Source organism: Balaenoptera musculus, chromosome 16 (genome assembly GCF_009873245.2).
Source record: "Balaenoptera musculus isolate JJ_BM4_2016_0621 chromosome 16, mBalMus1.pri.v3, whole genome shotgun sequence".
NCBI lineage: Eukaryota > Metazoa > Chordata > Mammalia > Artiodactyla > Balaenopteridae > Balaenoptera > Balaenoptera musculus.
The window spans coordinates 20084753-20107648 of NC_045800.1; the positions used below are offsets into that span (position 1 = coordinate 20084753).

Here is a 22896-nt window from a genome sequence, read left to right on the forward strand (position 1 = left end):
TATACTGCGATATTTTAGAAGTCAGTTCTGTCAAATCTGGTATCTTCTTTCAGCCATTTATAAAAGCACTGTGTCCTAATATAACACTCTCTTTGTACATGTTTTATTAAAGGGAATTACAAACAAACAAAAATGGCCCATCATGCCTGTAAATAAGCGATGAGAAACATCAGAGGAGCCAAATCGTATATTAGTTGTTTCATTAAACAAATGTGCAAAAAAGTCTTATTGGATTGGATTCTCCACTAAATTTACACAGAAAAAAACAAATGACTTTGCACATACTTCTTTTGACATTTCTAATTGTTTCTTACAGGTGCTTACCATGTGTTACTTTAGAATTTACAAGATAAACCACTAAATGTAATAAAGGGGAAACTTCAAGATGGCACAATGACTTCCTGTAATGACAGCGTACAATACTTAATATTGCAATGCCCAATACTACCTTCAGTTCTTTTTTATTATTCCACTACACAAAAGTTTAAAACGAAACACAAAAGCACAGCATAGGGAGGCAGTTTCATTTGGAAACAAAAATACTATTCTTTTGCCGAAATGATGACTATTCAACCATTTCCAAATGCACAAATGAAAACATATCCAAAGATTGGAAAATTGAGTAATAGCTGACAAGCAGTAAAAATTAAAGAAGATTACGAAATAGTCACATTTCTAAAGTCTTTTATGTATAGTAAGGAAAAGATACATTCAAGACTTGCTGAATCCACCTAATTTCTAGTTTTACAGGTGCATCTTGCCTCTGTCATAAATCAGAGTATTCGAAATGGAGTAAAACACAATATTTAAATTTCTATCCCTGGTGATCAAATGTTCTCTCAACATCTGAACCGTTCAGCAAGTTGTATGGATTTCTGTCTCCAAAATGTCCCATTCCTCCCTTTCTAACCTCAAAGCCATTGCCTCAGTTCATTTGCTTATCTCTCAATGCTTCCTAACTTGCCTCTCTGCCAACACTCTATCACCACATTCTTCACAACAACAAATCTCAGACACATCTGATTATGCCTCTCTTTAGCTAAAATAAGTGCCACAGAATAAAACCTAAATTTCTTAAAATAGCACCCAAGGCCTTCATGATCTGGTGCTATCAACCTTACCTTCCTGTTTTCTCTCCCACCACATCCATCCACAGATCCACATGCCTTTGCATAGCCTATTATTTTGGTCAGTAATTTACTCTCCTCTTCAACATTTAAGAGATCCTCTAAAGCTCAACTCAAATTCCATCCTCCTCCATGAATTATTTCTTCCCATTGGAATAAACATTTCCCTTTTCTGTGCCCACCTGCACTTCCTTTAAACTGTTGCTATAGCATTGCTCTCAGGTAGGTGCTGGAGTCAGTTACATAAGTGTCTCTTTTTCCCACTATGGTTCCGGTCTGGTTCTCATATGCTTCCCTTAAAATGCTGAAAACATATCAAGCCACTCAAATAATATGGACCTCTGTTCTCCAGATGTTTTTATTCTAATAAAGGAATATATGAATATATGTATATTCATAATAAAATTAGGGGGTAAATTTTATGGTATGTGAATTATGTCTTAATAAAAAAATAACATTAGGGTAAGTGGTACATGAAAGTTAAAGACAATCCTTTCCTGTACTTCCTCAACAGGCAACTCTTTGATGGTAATAATGTTTTTAAGAAGGTAAATATCATCTTGGGTTGTCGAAAAAAATTGCTGGGAATTGAGTTCTCCATATTTTTTAATTACAGGTATGCGGAAAAAAATTAAGCCATCTTTAATGACTTAAGACCTAATAAACTTATTTATAAACTGGTTCCTGCTCTCTGAAACCCATAGAAATGATAATAATAGAGCCTTCTTTTGCTTATCTAGGTCATCTCCATGAAATTGGGTATTTAAAAACATTTAGATTCACCCATGACTTGCCACCAATAGGATCACAAACTGCTTCCTGATTTCTACCTGAATGATCTAAGTATCTTAACTCTGCCTCTTTAAGCAAACCAAGCTAAACCAAGTTTAGTGTGGTAATTCTTGCTTCATCAACTTTCTACTGGGAAAACAGTTTGATTTTAGAAATAAGATCCATGTAAGTTGTTTCAGTTGTTCTTGTGTACGTATGGGTGTGCACATATACTTTTTTTCCTGGTATCTTCCTCTAAAAATTGAGATATAATTCACACACCATAAAATTCACTTTTAAACTGTACAATTCAGTGGTTTTTAGTATATTCACAATGTTGTGCAACCATCAACATTATCTAGTCCTAGAACTTTTTCATCACCCCAAAGGGAAACCCAGTACACATTAAGCAGACACTCCCTATTTCCCTTATCCCCTGCCCCTGGCAACCACTAATCAATCTGCTTTCAGTCACTATGGATATGCCTATTCTGTGCATTTCACACAACTGGAACCATACAATATGTGGCGTTTTGTGTCTTGCTTCTTTCACTTAGCATAATGTTTTCAAGGTTCAACCACGTAGTAAAATGTATCAGCATTTCACTCCTTTTTATGATTGAATAATATTCCATTGCATGGATATACCACATTTATTTATCCATTAATCAGCTGATAGACATTTAGGTCGTTTCCACTTTTTGGCTATTATGAGTAATGCTGCCATGAACAGTGGTGTACAAGTTTTTGTGTGAACATGTTTTCACTTCTCTTGAGTGTATAATGTAGGAATAGAATTGCTGGGTCATAATGGAAACTATCAATATGTTACTACTTTTAACCATTAAACCACATTAACTTTTGGAGGATCAGTCAAACTGTTCCATTTTACATTCACATACACATTTTTAAGGGCAGTAACAACACTTTTTGTTTTCACATTTTGCTTAAAAGTAAATTGTTCTGTCCCTAGAGGAAAAGATTTCCTTTGGGACTAAGTGTCCTTAGAAGTCAAAGTAAATTCTAGATTTTACAAGACAGATTAAACCCCTCCAAAGAATAAAGATGTATACAGCAATACATCAAACCCTTACTACAGCAAAGTTTATTCTAGTTATCAAAGGCATTAAATATGCAAATATTTTTAAATGAAAGAGGAAAATAATGACAACTCCCAATTTTATACAGTCAGCCAATAACTATGCACTGATCTCCACTCACAGAAACATCTACTCCAACATCACTCATAGACATTTCAAACTTAATATGTCTCATGGGACTTCCCCAGTGGTCCAGTGGTTACAAATCCATCCTGTTATGCAGGGGACACCAGTTCGATCCTTGGTCGGGGAACTAAGATCCCACATGCCACGGGGCAACTAAGCCCGTGCACCACAACTACTGAGCCTGCGTGCCACAACAAAGAGCTCGCGTGCTACAACGATAGATCCTGCATGCCACAACTAAGACCCAACACAGCCAAAAGATAAATAAATAGTTTAAAAAAAAAAAGATAACAACAAAAAAAACTTAATATGTCTCAAACTGAACTTCTGTTCTCTCCTACTCCCCAAAACAGTTCCTCCTGAAAACTTTTGCCTACATCCCAAACCTTGGAGTCAAGTTTGACTTCTTCCACTCACCTATACCCAACATCCCAGTCAGTAAATTCTATTGATTCTATCATCCAGATACATTCCGAATCCACTCAAATCTCACCACCTCTATCAGATACAATCTTTCACCAAGATTACTGTACCACTATGGTCTAGTGTCAAAACACAGCCAAAACAATCCTTTTAAAACATAGGTCAGATCGTGTCCCACTTCTAAGGGTCATCCAGTGGCTTCCCAACACCAAGTACCACATGCTTGGTATTCCCTCTGCCTGCCATGACAGTCCCCTTGATATTACACAGTCATCTCAGTACTCGAGGGAGATTTGTTCCAGGACCCTGGCAATACCAAAATCTGTGGCTACTCAAGTCCTTTACACAATATAAAATGGCCTAATATTTGCATATAACCTATGCACATCCTCCCATATACTTTAAACCATCTCTAGATCACTTATAATACCTAATCCAATGTAAATGGTATGTAAATAGTTATAAATACTATGTAAATAGGCTCTGGTACACAACAAATTCAAGTTTTGCTTTTCAGAACTTTCTGGAATTGTTTTTCCCAAATATTTTTGATTTGTGGTTGATTTAATCTGCAGATGCAGAAGCCACAGATACAGAATACCGACTGTACACGTTCTCTTACCTTCTTCAAGTCTTTGCATACATGTCACCTTCTTAGTGAGGACTTCACCTAGCCACTCTATTTAAATTTGCCATTGCCCACTAACACTCCCTTTATCTTCCTCCCCTGCTCTATATTTCTCCATAATATTTATATTAACAAAATATATACTTCACTTATTTATTTCTCTTTACCTCCAAGAATATAAACTCCATTAAGGCAGGAGGGTTTGTCTGTTTTGCTTACTGCTGTATTCCCAGTACTTAGAACAGGGCCTGGCACATAGTAAGTGCTCAATAAATATTTGTTGATTGAACAAATGAACAAGTGAAAGGAAGCATAAAGCTGCTCAGAAGAGCTAAAAAGAGGCCAGAGAAATATTTATGAGGAACTAATATACTAAACATAATAAAGTTGTGATGGGAATGGAAAGCACCATTTCTAGAAAAATATGCTACAATGTTTCTATAGTTGGCTTTAAGAAAAATTGCTATCCTTGCCTATTTCATTGTTTTCAAAAAGGGTCCATCCACTGTCTATTGCCAAGGGCCCTTAGCTTCTGAAGAACTGAAAAAAACTCTGGGAGTTGACAAGTTCCTAGAATGATGATGTCCTTTTCTAAAGTGCCACATATACACGGAGCCAAGGACTTTCATGGTCTTGGCTTTCTATTAGATCTATTCCCAGGACCATCATATAGTACAATCATAGGTTTCTTGGCTACGTTCCAGCTAAAGCCACTAATTGGTAAACTCACCTTCCTTAGAACTACAATCACAGCATCTTCAAACTAAAATGTATCTTAAAATGATCTCAACCCCTTACGTATTTTATATATTTAAAAAACTACAGACAGTTACAGAAAGATAGAGAAGATGAAAAGGCAGAGGGCTATGTACCAGATGAAGGAACAAGAAAAAACTCCAGAAAAACAACTACATGAAGTGGAGATAGGCAACCTTCCAGAAAAAGAATTCAGAATAATGATAGTGAAGATGATCCAGGACCTCGGAATAAGAATGGAGGCAAAGATTGAGAAGATGCAAGAAATGATTAACAAAGACCTAGAAGAATTAAAGAACAAACAAACAGAGATCACCAATACAATAACTGAAATGAAAACTACACTAGAAGGAATCAATAGCAGAATAACTGAGGCAGAAGAACGGATAAGTGACCTGGAAGACAGAATGGTGGAATTCACTGCTGCGGAACAGACTAAAGAAAAAAGAATGAAAAGAAATGAAGACAGCCTAAGAGACCTCTGGGACAACATTAAACGCAACAACATTCGCATTATAGGAGTCCCAGAAGGAGAAGAGAGAGAGAAAGGACCACAGAAAATATTTGAAGAGATTATAGTCGAAAACTTCCCTAACATGGGAAAGGAAATAGCCACCCAAGTCCAGGAAGCGCAGAGAGTCCCATACAGAATAAACCCAAGGAGAAACACGCCGAGACACATAGTAATCAAAGTGGCAAAAATTAAAGACAAAGAAAAATTATTGAAAGCAGCAAGGGAAAAACGACAAATAACATACAAGGGAACTCCCATAAGGTTAACAGCTGATTTCTCAGCAGAAACTCTGCAAGCCAGAAGGGAGTGGCATGATATACTTAAAGTGATGAAAGGAAAGAACCTACAACCAAGATTACTCTACCCGGCAAGGATCTCATTCAGATTCGATGGAGAAATCAAAAGCTTTACAGACAAGCAAAAGCTAAGAGAATTCAGCACTACCAAATCAGCTTTACAACAAATGCTAAAGGAACTTCTCTAAGTGGGACACACAAGAGAAGAAAAGGACCTACAAAAACAAACCCAAAACAATTAAGAAAATGGTCACAGGAACATACATATCAATAATTACCTTAAACGTGAATGGATTAAATGCCCCAACCAAAAGACATAGACTGGCTGAATGGATACAAAAACAAGACCCATATATATGCTGTCTACAAGAGACCCACTTTAGACCTAGGGACACATACAGACTGAAAGTGAGGGGATGGAAAAAGATATTCCATGCAAATGGAAATCAAAAGAAAGCTGGAGTAGCTATACTCATATCAGATAAAATAGACTTTAAAATAAAGAATGTTACAAGAGACAAGGAACGACACTACATAATGATCCAGGGATCAATCCAAGAAGAAGATATAACAATTATAAATATATATGCACCCAACATAGGAGCACCTCAATACATAAGGCAACTGCTAACAGCTATAAAAGAGGAAATCGGCAGTAACACAATAATAGTGGGGGACTGTAACACTTCACTTACACCAATGGACAGATCATCCAAAATGAAAATAAATAAGGAAACAGAAGCTTTAAATGACACAATAGACCAGATAGATTTAATTGATATATATAGGACATTCCATCCAAAAACAGCAGATTACACGTTCTTCTCAAGTGCGCACGGAACATTCTCCAGGATAGATCACATCTTGGGTCACAAATCAAGCCTCAGTAAATTTAAGAAAATTGAAATCATATCAAGCATCTTTTCTGACCACAACGCTATGAGATTAGAAATGAATTACAGGGAAAAAAACGTAAAAAAGACAAACACATGGAGGCTAAACAATACGTTACTAAATAACCAAGAGATCACTGAAGAAATCAAACAGGAAATAAAAAAATACCTAGAGACAAATGACAATGAAAACACGACGACCCAAAACCTATGGGATGCAGCAAAAGCGGTTCTAAGAGGGAAGTTTATAGCTATACAAGCCTACCTAAAGAAACAAGAAAAAGCTCAAGTAAACAATCTAACCTTACACCTAAAGAAACTAGAGAAAGAAGAACAAACAAAACCCAAAGTTAGCAGAAGGAAAGAAATCATAAAGATCAGAGCAGAAATAAATGAAATAGAAACAAAGAAAACAATAGCAAAGATCAATAAAACTAAAAGCTGGTTCTTTGAGAAGATAAACAAAATTAATAAGCCATTAGCCAGACTCATCAAGAAAAAGAGGGAGAGGACTCAAATCAATAAAATCAGAAATGAAAAAGGAGAAGTTACAACAGACACCGCAGAAATACAAAGCATCCTAAGAGACTACTACAAGCAACTTTATGCCAATAAAATGGACAACCTGGAAGAAATGGACAAATTCTTAGAAAGGTATAACCTTCCAAGACTGAATCAGGAAGAAACAGAAAATATGAACAGACCAATCACAAGTAATGAAATTGAAACTGTGATTAAAAATCTTCCAACAAACAAAAGTCCAGGACCAGATGGCTTCACAGGTGAATTCTATCAAACATTTAGAGAAGAGCTAACACCCATCCTTCTCAAACTCTTCCAAAGAATTGCAGAGGAAGGAACACTCCCAAACTCATTCTATGAGGCCACCATCACCCTGATACCTAAACCAGACAAAGACACTACAAAAAAAGAAAATTACAGACCAATATCACTGATGAATATAGATGCAAAAATCCTCAACAAAATACTAGCAAACAGAATCCAACAACACATTAAAAGGATCATACACCACGATCAAGTGGGATTTATCCCAGGGATGCAAGGATTCTTCAATATACGCAAACCAATCAATGTGATACACCATATTAACAAATTGAAGGATAAAAACCATATGATCATCTCAATAGATGCAGAAAAAGCTTTTGACAAAATTCAACACCCATTTCTGATAAAAACTCTCCAGAAAGTGGGCATAGAGGGAACCTACCTCAACATAATAAAGGCCATATATGACAAACCCACAGCAAACATCATTCTCAATGGTGAAAAACTGAAAGCATTTCCTCTAAGATCAGGAACAAGACAAGGATGTCCACTCTCACCACTATTATTCAACATAGTTCTGGAAGTCCTAGCCACGGCAATCAGAGAAGAAAAAGAAATAAAAGGAATACAAATTGGAAAAGAAGAAGTAAAACTGTCACTGTTTGCGGATGACATGATACTATACGTAGAGAATCCTAAAACTGCCACCAGAAAACTGCTAGAGCTAATTAATGAATATGGTAAAGTTGCAGGATACAAAATTAATGCACAGAAATCTCTTGCATTCCTATACACTAATGATGAAAAATCTGAAAGAGAAATTTTGGAAACACTCCCATTTACCATTGCAACAAAAAGAATAAAATACCTAGGAATAAACCTACCTAGGGAGACAAAAGACCTGTATGCAGAAAACTATAAGACACTGATGAAAGAAATTAAAGATGATACCAACAGATGGAGAGATATACCATGTTCTTGGATTGGAAGAATCAACATTGTGAAAATGAGTATACTACCCAAAGCAATCTACAGATTCAATGCAATCCCTATCAAATTACCAATGGCATTTTTTACGGAGCTAGAACAAATCATCTTAAAATTTGTATGGAGACACAAAAGACCCCGAATAGCCAAAGCAGTCTTGAGGCAAAAAAATGGAGCTGGAGGAATCAGACTCCCTGACTTCAGACTATACTACAAAGCTACAGTAATCAAGACAATATGGTACTGGCACAAAAACAGAAACATAGATCAATGGAACAAGATAGAAAGCCCAGAGGTTAACCCACGCACCTATGGTCAACTAATCTATGACAAAGGAGGCAAAGATATACAATGGAGAAAAGACAGTCTCTTCAATAAGTGGTGCTGGGAACACTGGACAGCTACATGTAAAAGAATGAAATTAGAATACTCCCTAACACCATACACAAAAATAAACTCAAAATGGATTAGAGACCTAAATATAAGACTGGACACTATAAAACTCTTAGAGGAAAACATAGGAAGAACACTCTTTGACATAAATCACAGCAAGATCTTTTTTGATCCACCTCCTAGAGTAATGGAAATAAAAACAAAAATAAACAAGTGGGACCTAATGAAACTTCAAAGCTTTTGTACAGCAAAGGAAACCATAAACAAGACAAAAAGACAACCCTCAGAATGGGAGAAAATATTTGCAAACGAATCAACGGACAAAGGATTAATCTCCAAAATATATAAACAGCTCATTCAGCTCAATATCAAAGAAACAAACACCCCAATCCAAAAATGGGCAGAAGACCTAAATAGACATTTCTCCAAAGAAGACATACAGACGGCCACGAAGCACATGAAAAGATGCTCAACATCACTAATTATTAGAGAAATGCAAATCAAAACTACAATGAGGTATCACCTCACTCCTGTTAGAATGGGCATCATCAGAAAATCTACAAACAACAAATGCTGGAGAGGGTGTGGAGAAAAGGGAACCCTCTTGCACTGTTGGTGGGAATGTAAATTGATACAGCCACTATGGAGAACAATATGGAGGTTCCTTAAAAAACTAAAAATAGAATTACCATATGACCCAGCAATCCCACTACTGGGCATATACCCAGAGAAAACCGTAATTCAAAAAGACACATGCACCCGAATGTTCATTGCAGCACTATTTACAATAGCCAGGTCATGGAAGCAACCTAAATGCCCATCAACAGACGAATGGATAAAGAAGTTGTGGTACATATATACAATGGAATATTACTCAGCCATAAAAAGGAACGAAATTGAGTCATTTGTTGAGACGTGGATGGATCTAGAGACTGTCATACAGAGTGAAGTAAGTCAGAAAGAGAAAAACAAATATCGTATATTAATGCATGTATGTGGAACCTAGAAAAATGGTACAGATGAGCCAGTTTGCAGGGCAGAAGTTGAGACACAGATGTAGAGAATGGACATATGGACACCAAGGGGGGAAAACTGCGGTGAGGTGGGGATGGTGGTGTGCTGACTTGGGCGATTGGGATTGACATGTATACACTGATGTGTATAAAATTGATGCCTAATAAGAACCTGCAGTATAAAAAAACAAACAAAACAACTAATACTAAACTTTCATTGGGTTATTTGTATGGAAATATGTTAATATAAATGTTTCAGACATTACATAAAATTTCTAAAAATCTTATATTTGTATTTGTATGGAAATATGTATGGAAATATGTTAATATAAATGTTTCAGACATTACATGAAATTTCTAAAAATCTTATATTTGTATTTGTATGGAAATATGTATGGAAATATGTTAATATAAATGTTTCAGACATTAAAAAAAAAAAAAATACTACAGTGAAAAAGAAATAGTGACTTGCTCAAAATAACTTGAATAGTTACACTAAGTATTTTTCAAATAGTAAGTGATAAATACTATTAAATCTAAGAGAATTCAGACACTTGGAACAAATTCTCTAAAATCCAAAACCAGACAATGTTATTTATAAAAGCTAAGTCGAAATTATACCTCATAGTATCAACAACTCTATCTATCCACACATTAAAGTTAAAAGTTATAACAGAACCATCAATGAAACTTTACTCTGGCATTCAGCAAGCAGTAAATGATGGATAAATTTGGATTTTAAAAAAATGTACACCTCTTCCCCAAAGGAGGCTTTCCTCCTTTGTCCAGTGTTGGGAATGATGAGGATTTCTAAAGTCTTTTTCAAGTACCAACTTTCTTAAGCATTACTGGCTTCAAAATAGCAGTAGAAGGATGTTTCTATGAACCAATCATTTTCACATGGGGTTCAGAGAGAACATCTGTTAAAAGGTACATGATTTTCACCACACCTACCACTCTCTCCCCCTTCCCCTGCAATATTCTAACACACCTCCTAGGGAAGTGTGTCCTCAGCACTGTTTCTGATACGAGTATGTTGCAGCCTTCAAGTGCCTTACAGTGAGACGAGACTGAACCACGATTATAAACTATGTCCTGTCATGCTACACAAAAAGGATTACTATTTTCATGGACAGTAATTTCTTGCCAAAACCCTTTCCATGGTCTGCATCTAGTGAAATCCTACTGTGCCTTTAAAGGCCCACCCTTATTCCTCTTTCCTGGGGACCTTTTTCTGACCATTCCATCCATGGTGCTCTTTTCTTGACCAGATGACCTACGGCATTTGTCATCTGTACCTGTCATTTAGCATTCATCACACACTGGCAAGTAACATCTTTTGTATAGTCGTCTTAGTTGTTGCTGGCTTCTTTTACATTTGACTAGATAGAGTCAGAATCCCAAAGAGTTACATAATTGATATTCCTATGGGGATTTTCTGGACAATAACGCTTTATGCTCTTACATGTGAAGGGAAAGAGTCAGAAGTCCCAAAAGAGTAACTGGGTTTTACAATACACAGCACAACCATCACTGAACTATAATTTTAAAAGCTTTGGGTTATACCAAAATAATGATTCCCAACCTTTTAAAGTAATAAGGATGCCTTTTAAGATCAAAATATGTTTTAAAACACCAAAAACATATTCAATATTAGTCAGGTGTTAAATTTCTTTTAACTGAGAATACATGCATTCAAAAGTATAAGTACACAATGTGAGGTATGGTACTCATTTGGTCTACAGAGCATACTTGATGCGCACAAGTTGAGGTTCCTCCAGGACCAGACTAGCACATGGTTGAACGTTACTGTGCTGTGGACATGGAATATTACTGCCACATCAAAAAGTACTACTACCTAAAAGTATTTAGGAGCAAGCAAAATATAGAAAGACTAACAAATCCCTACCTACCCCCAACTCTGCTCCTCCCCGCAAATCCAGCATAAAATCCTTCAGTAACTTAACCCTTCCTCCCAAGAAGTAGCAGACTTTAAGCAATGTGAAACAATTCAATGTTTCAATAATAAACTTTTCTTGTGGTTTTAAGTTAATAAATAATATAGCAAAAGGAAAAAGAACATTATAGACAAACCAAATAGCAAATATTGAAAGTCCATCTCTCATATATTTCCTGATTCTAGTGAAATCTCAATCCCATTTACCCATTTCATCACCCTCTTAAAACAAACAAACAAAAACCACCAATATTTTCCAGCAGAGGTAGAAATATCATTCTAACCTCAGTTCAAGTCCTTTGTGCAGTCACCAACAAGAATGAGCTTAAATAAATAGCAGTAGAGCACAGCGTTTAAAGGAATTAGCCCTGGGCTCAAGTCTTGGCTCTGTCACTTATTTACTGTATGATCTTGGGCAAGTTACTTAACTAAACTTCAGGTAATTTATGTAAAGTGCTTAACATGATCCTTGGCAGGTTTAAGGGCTGAGAAAAGTGGTTACTGATTAATTAAGTAATTATATATAATAGATATATAACAAAGATATTCTTCTTATCATAACAAAGTTTCCTTTCAATTCCTTCTTGTCTGGCTCTGACGGGTCTATTCCAGGTATCATAAACCTCCACTATTGACCTATAACTGGTTCTACAACCTCCAATTCTACCCATGGCTACTACCATAAGCAGTTTCTGGAAGTTAGGGAAAACATAACAAAAAACAAAACAGGAGGGCTTCCCTGGTGGCGCAGTGGTTGAGAATCTGCCTGCCAATGCAGGGGTCACGGGTTCGAGCCCTGGTCTGGGAAGATCCCACATGCCGCGGAGCAACTAGGCCCGTGAGCTACAATTACTGAGCCTGCGCATCTGGAGCCTGTGCTCCGCAACAAGAGAGGCCGCGATAATGAGAGGCCCGCGCGCCGCGATGAAGAGTGGCCCCCACTTGCCACAACTAGAGAAAGCCCTCGCACAGAAATGAAGACCCAACACAGCCATAAATAAATAAATAAATAAATAAACCTCCAATTCCCTCTAGGAAAAAAAAAAAAAAAAAAAAAACAAAACAGGAGGCCACTTGAGCAAGCCAAAACAACAACAAAATCCACTTTGAAACAGTGAATTCACTCAAGTAGGAATCACTGCCTTAGAACCTGAGACAAAGAAAAAGGCAAAAGAAAAAAACAAACCAAATTATTCAAATACTTTTAAAACCCTTACCTCCAGTTAAACAAATGATTGACAATTTGAAGCCCAAACAAATTTTAAACAACATTATTATTGTCTGCAGGACCATCAATAACCAGCACTACTAATGAAACATGCCTCATTAAAATACCTTTCTCTAACACTTTTAATTTAACAATGATTTAACCATTGCTAGACTATTTTTTAACATTAAGTCTCAACAATTTCTTCAAGTTTCTCCTTTCCCATGCATTCCAACAAGGAGTGAATTAGTTCTTCATCATGTGGTTAGGCCTCCTGCTGGGAAGCATAATTAAAATTAAGCAAGCAACAATTCCACTTGGTGCTAAGATCCTGTCAAATCCTTCGATGAAGTTGAGTCTGGTTTCTCCAGGAGCCAGCTGAAAGTTCTGCAACAAAAACTTGGGGCTGCTCAACTCGATGCTGGCCATTCAGTAGATGGCACTCTTTCCTTTGGGCCCAAATTACAAAAGCACCAAGAAGCATGTTCTGTGACATTCAGGTGTGATACAAAACAGGGATTCCCTCTTCAAAGCACTTAACTGGTCGTCACAATCCCTCCAGAAACCCATTCATCAAAAGCTGATGGTCCAACCAGACACTTTTAAAGAGCCCAAGGAAGTTCAGATTATAAAACATCAAATACAATATAAAGTCACCTAACTCAAGTGATTACCAAGTAATCAGCTTCTCAGAGCCTTTTCTATGTCAAGCAGATACACCTTTTATTCAGGCATAAAATTTTCCTTTCCTATTACATTCTGCTACAGAGGCGACAGTCTTTCAGTGGCTAGTGACCAAATCTTGTCTATTAAATATCTCATTAAGGTATTTAACGACAGCAAAGTGTTCAGAGAACTATGATTTTGTCATTATCAACATTCACTAAGACCAATGAAAGATATATTACTTTTGTATTACTTTCAACATTTTTGGTTGAAAAAATTCATGTAATCTTTGATACCCACTTAAAAAGAACCAAACATCCTAATATAAAATTACTGTACATCTAGTTTTGCCAAAAAAAAGGGTTTAAATAATATGGATTTCTGATTCATTAATGATATGTCTTTTACTTTAATACATAATGGCTCCCAACTATTACATGACAAGTAAGGTTTCTTACACTTCTGTTTCAGAGATTTTTTTTTTTTTTTTTTTAAAAAGCAGACAGTTGTGGAGAGAGATGGAAGGAAATTCTTTTTAGTGCAACCTCCAGGTGAAAGCCAAACTTTTCAGCAGTCACACAGGAATCACCTTAAAAATTCCACCTTTCTCTAGGAGAGAGAAAACTCAGTCCTAGCAATAAAAGTCAAAGGAGAAAGGCAAGGTAAAAGGAACATTGTTTTAAAATTAAAAAAAGAAAAAAAAGCATTGGGAGTAGGGACAAGAAATAAGAAAAATATATCGATTTCATTGCCAATCTCTTTCGCCTGTCCACTCTCGCCCTATGCACTTAAGCCCATTCACAACTCCACTTGAGCTCTATCACCCTTCCCCAACCACTTCCTTAGATATTAAAAGGCTGACCTTACAGAATCTTTTTCTTATGTACTAATAAGACAAATGAGATTAGAAGTAACAACGCAGCTTACAGTTGCTGGCTCTAATTTCTGTAGGATTAAAAGTAGAGTGTTCTTAAAGAAGAGTCCCTGGGGAGGCCTTGATCCCAAAATATACTTCTTTAGACATACCAAATAAGCCTAACTACCTTCTCCATGAGGATACTGAGTAAACCTATCTTTTTGCTATGGCATTTAGTCATTCCAGCAGATCAAAAGATGACAGGATAAGAATATTGTATGGAAAGGGGAAAAGGAAATGCTGTCCTTGCACAGGATGAGCTGAGCCATTGTGGAAGAACTTCACAGAAACATTGCTGATGGTGCAAATTAAAGGCATATACTAAGTCCCCAAGACACTGATAAAACTCAGCACTTCTCCAACCTGACTGCTTTCTACATTGTTGGAATTCCAGCTCCCCTAGCAGGCAAACAACAATAGCCATGAGAGCTGAATTAAACAGGCTCCTGAACTCACACATGCACTGTCCTTTCCTCTTCCATCCAAAGTAAGCACTTCCTTGGTGGGGGAGTGAAAAATTACAAGAACAAATTCAAAGAGGTATAAGAGCTAGCAAAAAGAATAAAGTAACAATTTCATGTATGTTACTTAGAATTAAGTTTTCATATTACTTGCCTTAATGCACATTGTGAGCAACAAATTTTTTAAATTGTTTTATTAATATATACAGTGTGCTTCTTGAGACATTGCTTTTAATAACATATGTTGTTGTTATTGCCCTTAAGTTTATAAAAAGTGTTTTTACCCCCTGGCTGGCTGGTTGTGGGAAATTTTTTATCTTATGGAAGTCAGTATGCCTATGGCAGAAAAAGTGAGCTGCATAACCCAAGGTTCAAACTGTAGTCTTGTTTGAGGAGGTAGCAATCTTAAATGCTAGTTAATGTACTGCTATACACCAATATCCTTAGGCCCAGTTTCAGGCAATTTAAAACAAGAGGTTTCAAAGTTCATCTTATATCAGGGAGCCTTACCATTTCCAATTAAGCTTTAACTAAAGCCAACTTTTAAAACAAGTAATTGTAAAGTATATGGTGGTGAAACAGATCAGCTTGACATCAGGTAAAAAGCTCAACTTAGATCTAACCTCATTATAAAGATATAACTATATGTCAAAGTCTAAACATCTTTCATAATAACATTTCAGCTATGGCATAGTTAAAAACTAGTCTATACAATCTTCCTAAGAAGGAAATTTACAAAAACAAAAAGCCTTTTAATATCAGGGATGGGTTTCATCCATTTTATACCTTTTGGTGATCATGCAACTACTTTTTGAGCTATGCTAGACAACTCTGAAAGCCACATTCATTCTTTAAGGTTTCTAGGATACTCTTTATTAAATTGTGCCTTCAGTGTAGTAAGTCATGTCCTAGAAACCTAAAAGAGATTATTAACGCAGCTTTTCAAAGATACCCAACAAAGAATAGTTTAAAGAAACAAGAGACTGATTCTCATTATCTATGCTATCATCTAAGACTTTAGGGTAAGTTAAACAGTACTTTCTTGACATTCAAGTATGTTTTCAACTGTGCAATTAACTTACTTTTGAACTTGATTTTGCGACTAGTCCACATATAACAGATCAACACTAAAATACACATGAAATAAACAAAAAACGCACACACCTTTTCTTCTCCAACACTTTCAGTTAATTTTCAGTTAAAGTTGCTGTTCTATGCATGCTGTTGGTATTCAAATATTCACTGCATGAATGCCAAGTGAATCATTTCTAACTAACCTGAAAGGAAGGGCATACCCCAAGTAGTATGGTTACACTCATGTGTGTCCATAACTAGCTACTGCTAGAAGAAAAAAATAAATTCATCTAACTATTATACATAAGGGATATACAAGGGATAACAGACTTTTTTCTTTCAAGCCATAGTCAATGAAAGGCTGGTAACATATAATTTAGAGAAGATTCTTAATATACACAACCCATTGCAGTAAAAATTTGAGATTGTCTTGGCTTTCGGCCAAGAAAATTTAGTCACTAGCAGGACCTGAAACACCTCGTAACAATCGCATCTAGAAATACTGGGGCATGGACCCCAAGATCAAATGACAAAGCATTAACATAGAAGACATGAAATAAAGTATCAGGGCACCCATTTTGAATCTCAGTGACAAGACACAGTCTATGACTGCTCAATTAATTTCAAATAGGGTGTCTATGTTTAAAAGAAAGAATAGTACTCTTGATTAAACATTTAAAATGTTTTCTATTCAAACTCTACAAGTTTAATATTTCCAAAGGAATCTGAAACAGCAGTGAATTTTAATTATAGCAAAAACATATTAGCATTTTTAGTATGAGAAACAGATTAGTGACCTGTGTCTTCAGTACCGTTTGAGCTTTCTTAATTCAACGTATGCTTGTTTTTAAACATTTTTTCCTAATATTACCTTTCACTAACTTGCCAACAAAGGACATATTAGCTCTCTACAATATTCTAAACATTATGTAAAACAGCTACTAATTTAGGTTATAATTAATTTGCCTGATGTATCCACTACACTGGTGAAGCAGCAACACACAGTTCCTTGAGGAATGTGAATGACAAAGTAAAAGCCACAAGTGACATCTTTCCATGTAAGGCTAATTTTAAGAGGCAACTCAGGTGGAATTTCGAACAAACTTAAGTTAAAATTCACCTCAGGTTAATATGGTGGTGTTGGTAATCAGAAGATGAGGCCTACCGATTTAGTGCAGAACCAGAATCCCTCCAAGGGCCCTGCTGGACCATCTGGAGCCCTACACATCTGGCAAGCTTGAAAAACAAAAAAGACTTTAATCTTTAGTAATTAAAAAGATAACATACTACAGCCCAAATTCTAGCATCCTAGCTAAACATATGTTGTGTGAAAAGAGAATCCTCTTCCAAAGTCAAAAGGTGATTCTACTTAACGCAGATTACCACCATTCACATTTAAACACAACTTGGTGGTACTAACACAGGAGGGTGTTACTAAACAAGGCATATGCACGCCTGTAGTCTTGGAGATACTGTGAAGGTACTTCATTGATTTGCTAGAATTACCACAAGTGTAATAGCAGCAGGGGCTACTAGTTATGCGGGCTCACTCTCAAGCCAGGCTCTGGGTTCAGAACCAGCCCGTCTGTGCCTAGTAGCTGTACAAAATACTTAACCTCTCTATGTCTGTTTAGGCACTGGGTTGTCATGAGGATCAAGTAAATTAAATCATATAAAACTGTGCCTGGCACAGAGGTAGAGCAAATAAATATTGGCTGTTACAAATATCTGCTGAGTCTTCACTTGCTGGGTTGCAGGATATAGCCACCTTCAAAAAAAATGTCATCTTATACTGACGATGATAAACACATAAAACACTGAGTACCAGACTATATTCTAAGCACTTCACATATAACAACTCAGTTAAGATTCTGATATTATCATTCCCCAACATTTTACAAACCCAATTTGTTCAGAGTTGGGTTTTTATGCTTTTATGTGACTTCTTCCTTCAACAGAAATGCTTCTTTTACTCTGATGACATACATAAGTGCTGCCCTGCACTGCTAACCAACTACTCTGAGATAGGAGAGATTAAACAGCTAACAACCTGTATAGGCTTGAGTGTGACAAAAACACTCAGACACGACAGACCTACTTCAGGAGGCCTCACAACCCCAGAGGTTGGGCCCCACCCTGTATTTAGGTTTTAGGATTGTGTATAGGAGGTTGGCTGATGCTGTGTCCTCTTAGTCTCAAAAGATGTTCTGGTTTTACCAAGACCAAATCCACACTTCAAACATCATTGAGCAGAACCCACATTCATCCCAGTGTAACATTATTGAAAAAGGGGGTTAGAAATAGCAAAGTGTACAGTATAATTTTCTCATTCATTTTCGGAATGTAAAACTTATGTTCTGAAAATACAATCTTTCTATTATGCAAAACAGTTCCTAGATGTCATATGATCACCTATGTCATATGTCAAATGTTTACCAACAAACATTTTCTTCTATCATACCTGTAAAAAGCTGCAACATATTGAATGCTTCATACCCAACTACCTCAAGAACTCTTAAATTATGTTTAACATTCGAAACAGATACACCAATTTTTTTCCTTAAAAGCAACTATTACCAACATGCCAACATTTGCGGTCAATTTAAAGAGTTTTAAGAGCACAGACTGAATTCTTTGGAAAAATGAACACTTAAATATAGCAAAAGTGGCCATTTTTTTTTCTGGTCTTCCCTCTGCAAAGTTAATCTGCTCAATATAAGCAGAGGAAAATGAGTGAGTTACAGTGTAATTACAATGCAATGGAGACTCAGATATAAAAACTTTATACATAGTTATAAAGTAACTTAACCCTATAAATGAATAGGTCCCATATCTTAATTACACATTTTTAAAAAGAGTCAAGCATCTTATTTAAAAACGACAAATTACGTTGTATTCTTAGTTTACTCTCTTTAACAGTCTCATTAGAAGTCTTCTAAAGTCAAAATTAGGATGTACCCGGTATGATGCAGTTGCACTCCATTCCAAGAAAATCAACCATTTCATACTGCTAAATCTAACATGTTGTACAATTTAACATAAACGTGCCTGCACGTTTATGTAGCTGATTCCTACCCCCCCCCAAACCTTATCAACTCCTTCACCAAACTTGCATATAATCCTCACTCAAAGCCTCTTGGTTGAGTTAAATTCCATTTCTCGCCATACCTTTCTAGCAGGTCAACTGCAACAGCACATGTGCCAAAGAAATGAGTGGTTTTACTCACGCTCCCATTTTAAACGGGCACCTACTTGCAATTAAATCTCTGCAACAAAAAAGTTTACCTGAGGCCATTCCTGCCATTCTAATAGAGGCCTAGCTTATTCTACCTGTCTCTGTGGTCTTGCCTCAGCTATAATAGCATACCCCCAAAGAGGCTGGACACCAGCAAAGCGGACCTGCTGCCAACTCTGCCTGTCACCCCGGGCAGGAAGCGCAACCTAACATGTATACGTTTGTAAGGGTGGGGTGGGTGTGGGTCGGGGGGGATGGGAACTAAAATTACAGGAGAAAGGTTTGGTTGAATACTTTCAACTTGTAACAGAAGTTGTTTAAATGAGGAAAACAAAACTAACCAACACTCCCTCCCTTACCTCCACCCTTTCCAAGCGCGGGAACCTACCACCTTCCTGGAGCGCACCTTCAGTGCTTAAAGTACCCCGGGCCACCGACGCTTCAGCCAGCTCTTGATTTTTAGAACTCCCCGTCCTCCGGGAGAAACCAGAGGACGCCCGAAAGACTCGGGCCCACCCCCGGCGTCCCGAGATCCTCCCCTGCAGGTCCACCCTCTTCGAACCAGCCCGAGGCTCCCATTCCAGTCCCGGAGGAAGAGGGGTCCACCTGAGGCCGCAGGGGCAGCCAATAGGCAGTCCCCTCCACCCCGCGAGCCGTTGCGTTCCCCACCCCCGCGCGACCCCCTGGAAGGGTCCCCGCAGCCCAGCCCGCGCGGGCGCCCGCCGTCCCCGCCGGGAGGACCGGCGGGAAGGCCGCGCCTTCTCTCCCCTCAGGATTACCTCGCAGCGCGAAGCCGGCTTTGTGCTTCCCTCCCTCCTTCTCCGCGGCCGCCGGGGCTGCAGCCGCCGCGCGATCCTCCACCGCCGCCTCTTAAGCGCCGCACGGCTCCAGAGGGGAGGGCAGAAGGGGAGGGGGCGTGAGAAGGGAGGGACCTGGGCGCCGAGCCCTGTGTAGCAGGAAGCGGCGACACCTGGGTCGCTCTGCCTCTAGCTCTCGCTCTCTGTTTTTAAAAAATATAATTTAAACCCCCCTTCTTTCCCCTCCCGCCCAGCGGTCCCGCGACCGTTACCGGCAGGCCGCTGGCGCTCTGGCGGGACTGGCCGAGCGCCCACCGAGCGTCCCCTGGCCCCGCCCCTAAGGCCCCGCCCTTAGGCCCCCAGGCTCCCCCTGGCTCCACCCCCACAGGCTGGCCCCTCGCAGCCCCCGAACGCTCATGGCCCCGCCCCTCGGAATCACAGGATGTTCCTGGCCCCGCCTCCTCAAGGCCCCGCCCCGCGCGGCCCCTCGCGCCCCCTCGCGCCCCTCCAAAGCTTTGGTCCCGCCCTCTGCGGCCCCCTCCCTACCTCCCTCACCCTGTCTCTGAAGCCGCGGCCCCGGGCCCCTGGCCTGGCCTCTGGGAGGGCCTGGTGTGGGGCAGCTGCCTAGCATCTCTTCAATGTCCTCCCCGCTAGGCAGCTTCGATTAGCGGCGTCCCCTGAGGGTCGGAGGAGTAAACGACCCCGACGGAAAGCAGACTACAAGCGGGAGGAGGGGAGCCTTGGAGATGCCGCCCTCCCTAACCTGAGCGAGCCACCCCCGCCCAGCTCCCGAGGCCGAGACACAGCTTTCAGAGTCAGCTTCAGCCGCCCACACCGGCTGCTGGGTCTTCAGCGGGAGGCCACTGCTAAGGTTCCACCTCCGCACGCCCCCCGTAGGAGGGGCCTGGGTATTCTCAGCACAGTTGCCTTTGGGGGCGCCTCTTTCCCCTGCTCACCTCCACTGAGAGGCCGGGCAAGAGCTCTCTCCATGAGCTCCACTTGCATCTGTCGAGGGTTTCCACCCCGACGTTGGCCCCTGGCCTTGAGACCTTATGAGAGCTGATCTCTTGGAGGTGAAAAGTCAAGGCACCGACAGCCTTCAAAATGAATTCGGGGCCGGGTAAACTTTGCACTCAGTGGCAGGGATGTGGATCCATCCACAGGTGACGCTGGGCCGCCCACCCCGGCCGCCCAGGCACGACCTACTATAGAAATAGACCTCCCAGCAACGCACACCTTTCTCTACCACCCACGACTTGCACATCCCTCCCGCATACATGTCCTCCACAGTCACGAATCCACTACCAAGCACACCCTCCGAGCGGCATTCCGGTTATTCATGGTCCCTTGGGTCAACCCCACCCTAACACACAGCAACAAACTTCATTCCCCACGCTTATCTCCCTGCGTTTCCAAGGTACTGGCGACAGTCCCCTTCATTTCCTTCCTCTTCTGCAGACTCTCTTCTTCCCCCTCAAATACTTCATGCCATCCCCCTCATCTTCATTCCCTCCCTCTTCCCTAAAAATGTGCTAATTAAAATGTAGTTTCCTCTTCCCACATACGAAGTGTGGGAAATGAATCTTGGCTTGGCACAAACTGTTATTCATTTATCCTCGTTTTCTCTCCCCACTGGACTAAAGCTACAGAAATTTTAGTCTACCACCATATCCCATATGCTCAAAATCTAACCATGCCTTATGGTTTTTTAAATACCCCTAAAGGATCGTGGGTAAGGCTTCCTGGCTTTGGGAAGAAAATATTTAGAAAACGCTCGGCCTGTCATTTTATGTGGCGTTTTAAAATATCTGCAGTATTTGAGAGAGATATTGGGAGTGGCTAGATGTTTTCTTGCATTTAAAAAGCAAAAAATGAAAAAAGCTTGGCACGCATCAAGGTTAGCCTTTTTATGAATAGCTCCCCCAAAATGTGTTAGGGGTACATATCAGACAATAGTCTCCACTCTACAGGACATTTGCCAGTCACAAATCTAGACCCCCCTCAAAGGAAGACAAATTAACATAATCCATTTTAAGCATGTCTGATGAGCAATCCTTTCCATGATCACTCCCTTTCCCACAGTTTTTGGACAAAATGGATAAAAGATTTGCTTACCCACTGAGGATCCAAGGCTTTCTTGTGTCCAGGGTAGTAGACGTGTGTATCTTCTAGGTGTGGATTCTGCAGTGCTGCACGGAAACCCACTGCAGCCTCAGACCGGCGGTGGCGGCGGCAGCAGCAGCAGCAGCGGCGGCGGCAGCAGCAGCAGTGGCGGCAGCAGCTTCTCCCAACACTGAGTAGTAAAGTGAGTGACTTTGGTAGAGACTCCACAATTACCATTAGGCACTTGCTTATGAGAGAGGAGGTGGAATCTTTCTTAAAGGAATGGGTTTTGTTTTTACTCTCCACTATTGCTTCATAAAAGGCAGAAAGGGTGGAAGCAGGGAGTTTTTTTGGACTGAGTAAGGCAGTACAGCTGTAGGAGGTCAAGGTTAAAATTAACTGGGTGATCGAGGGACCAATTTAGTGTGAGTCAATGAAATGCTAGAAGCATTAGTTTTAAAGAGCCCTCCTAACTTCAAACACTGGGGTCCATGGCAAAAATAAAGCCATGTGCCTTGAAACTGAATAGTATTTTGTGTTAATATTTAATTTCCAATCATTGCACTACAATGATAACTATATAAAAGAAGGTTACTTAGTATTTAATACAAGAATGTGAAAAGAATAATACATAAAATAAAACTGATTTACATGATTGGAAACAACA

At 39.2% G+C, this 22896-nt stretch overlaps 1 protein-coding gene across 4 annotated transcripts in view; it reads right to left on the minus strand.

Annotated features, from left to right (window-relative positions):
- ADD3 (adducin 3) overlaps positions 1-22362 on the minus strand; it is a 128764-nt gene extending 106402 nt beyond the window's left edge. Inside the window, exon 1 of one of the 4 annotated variants that reach the window (XM_036828722.1) lies at positions 22242-22362. The gene's annotated coding sequence lies outside the window, so the exon portion shown is untranslated. Of the gene's footprint in view, positions 1-19717; positions 19742-20108; positions 20428-22241 lie in introns of those variants that run through there. The other 3 variants (XM_036828727.1, XM_036828721.1, XM_036828726.1) reach the window with 3 other exon arrangements.
- Between the last annotated feature and the right edge of the window lie 534 nt (positions 22363-22896).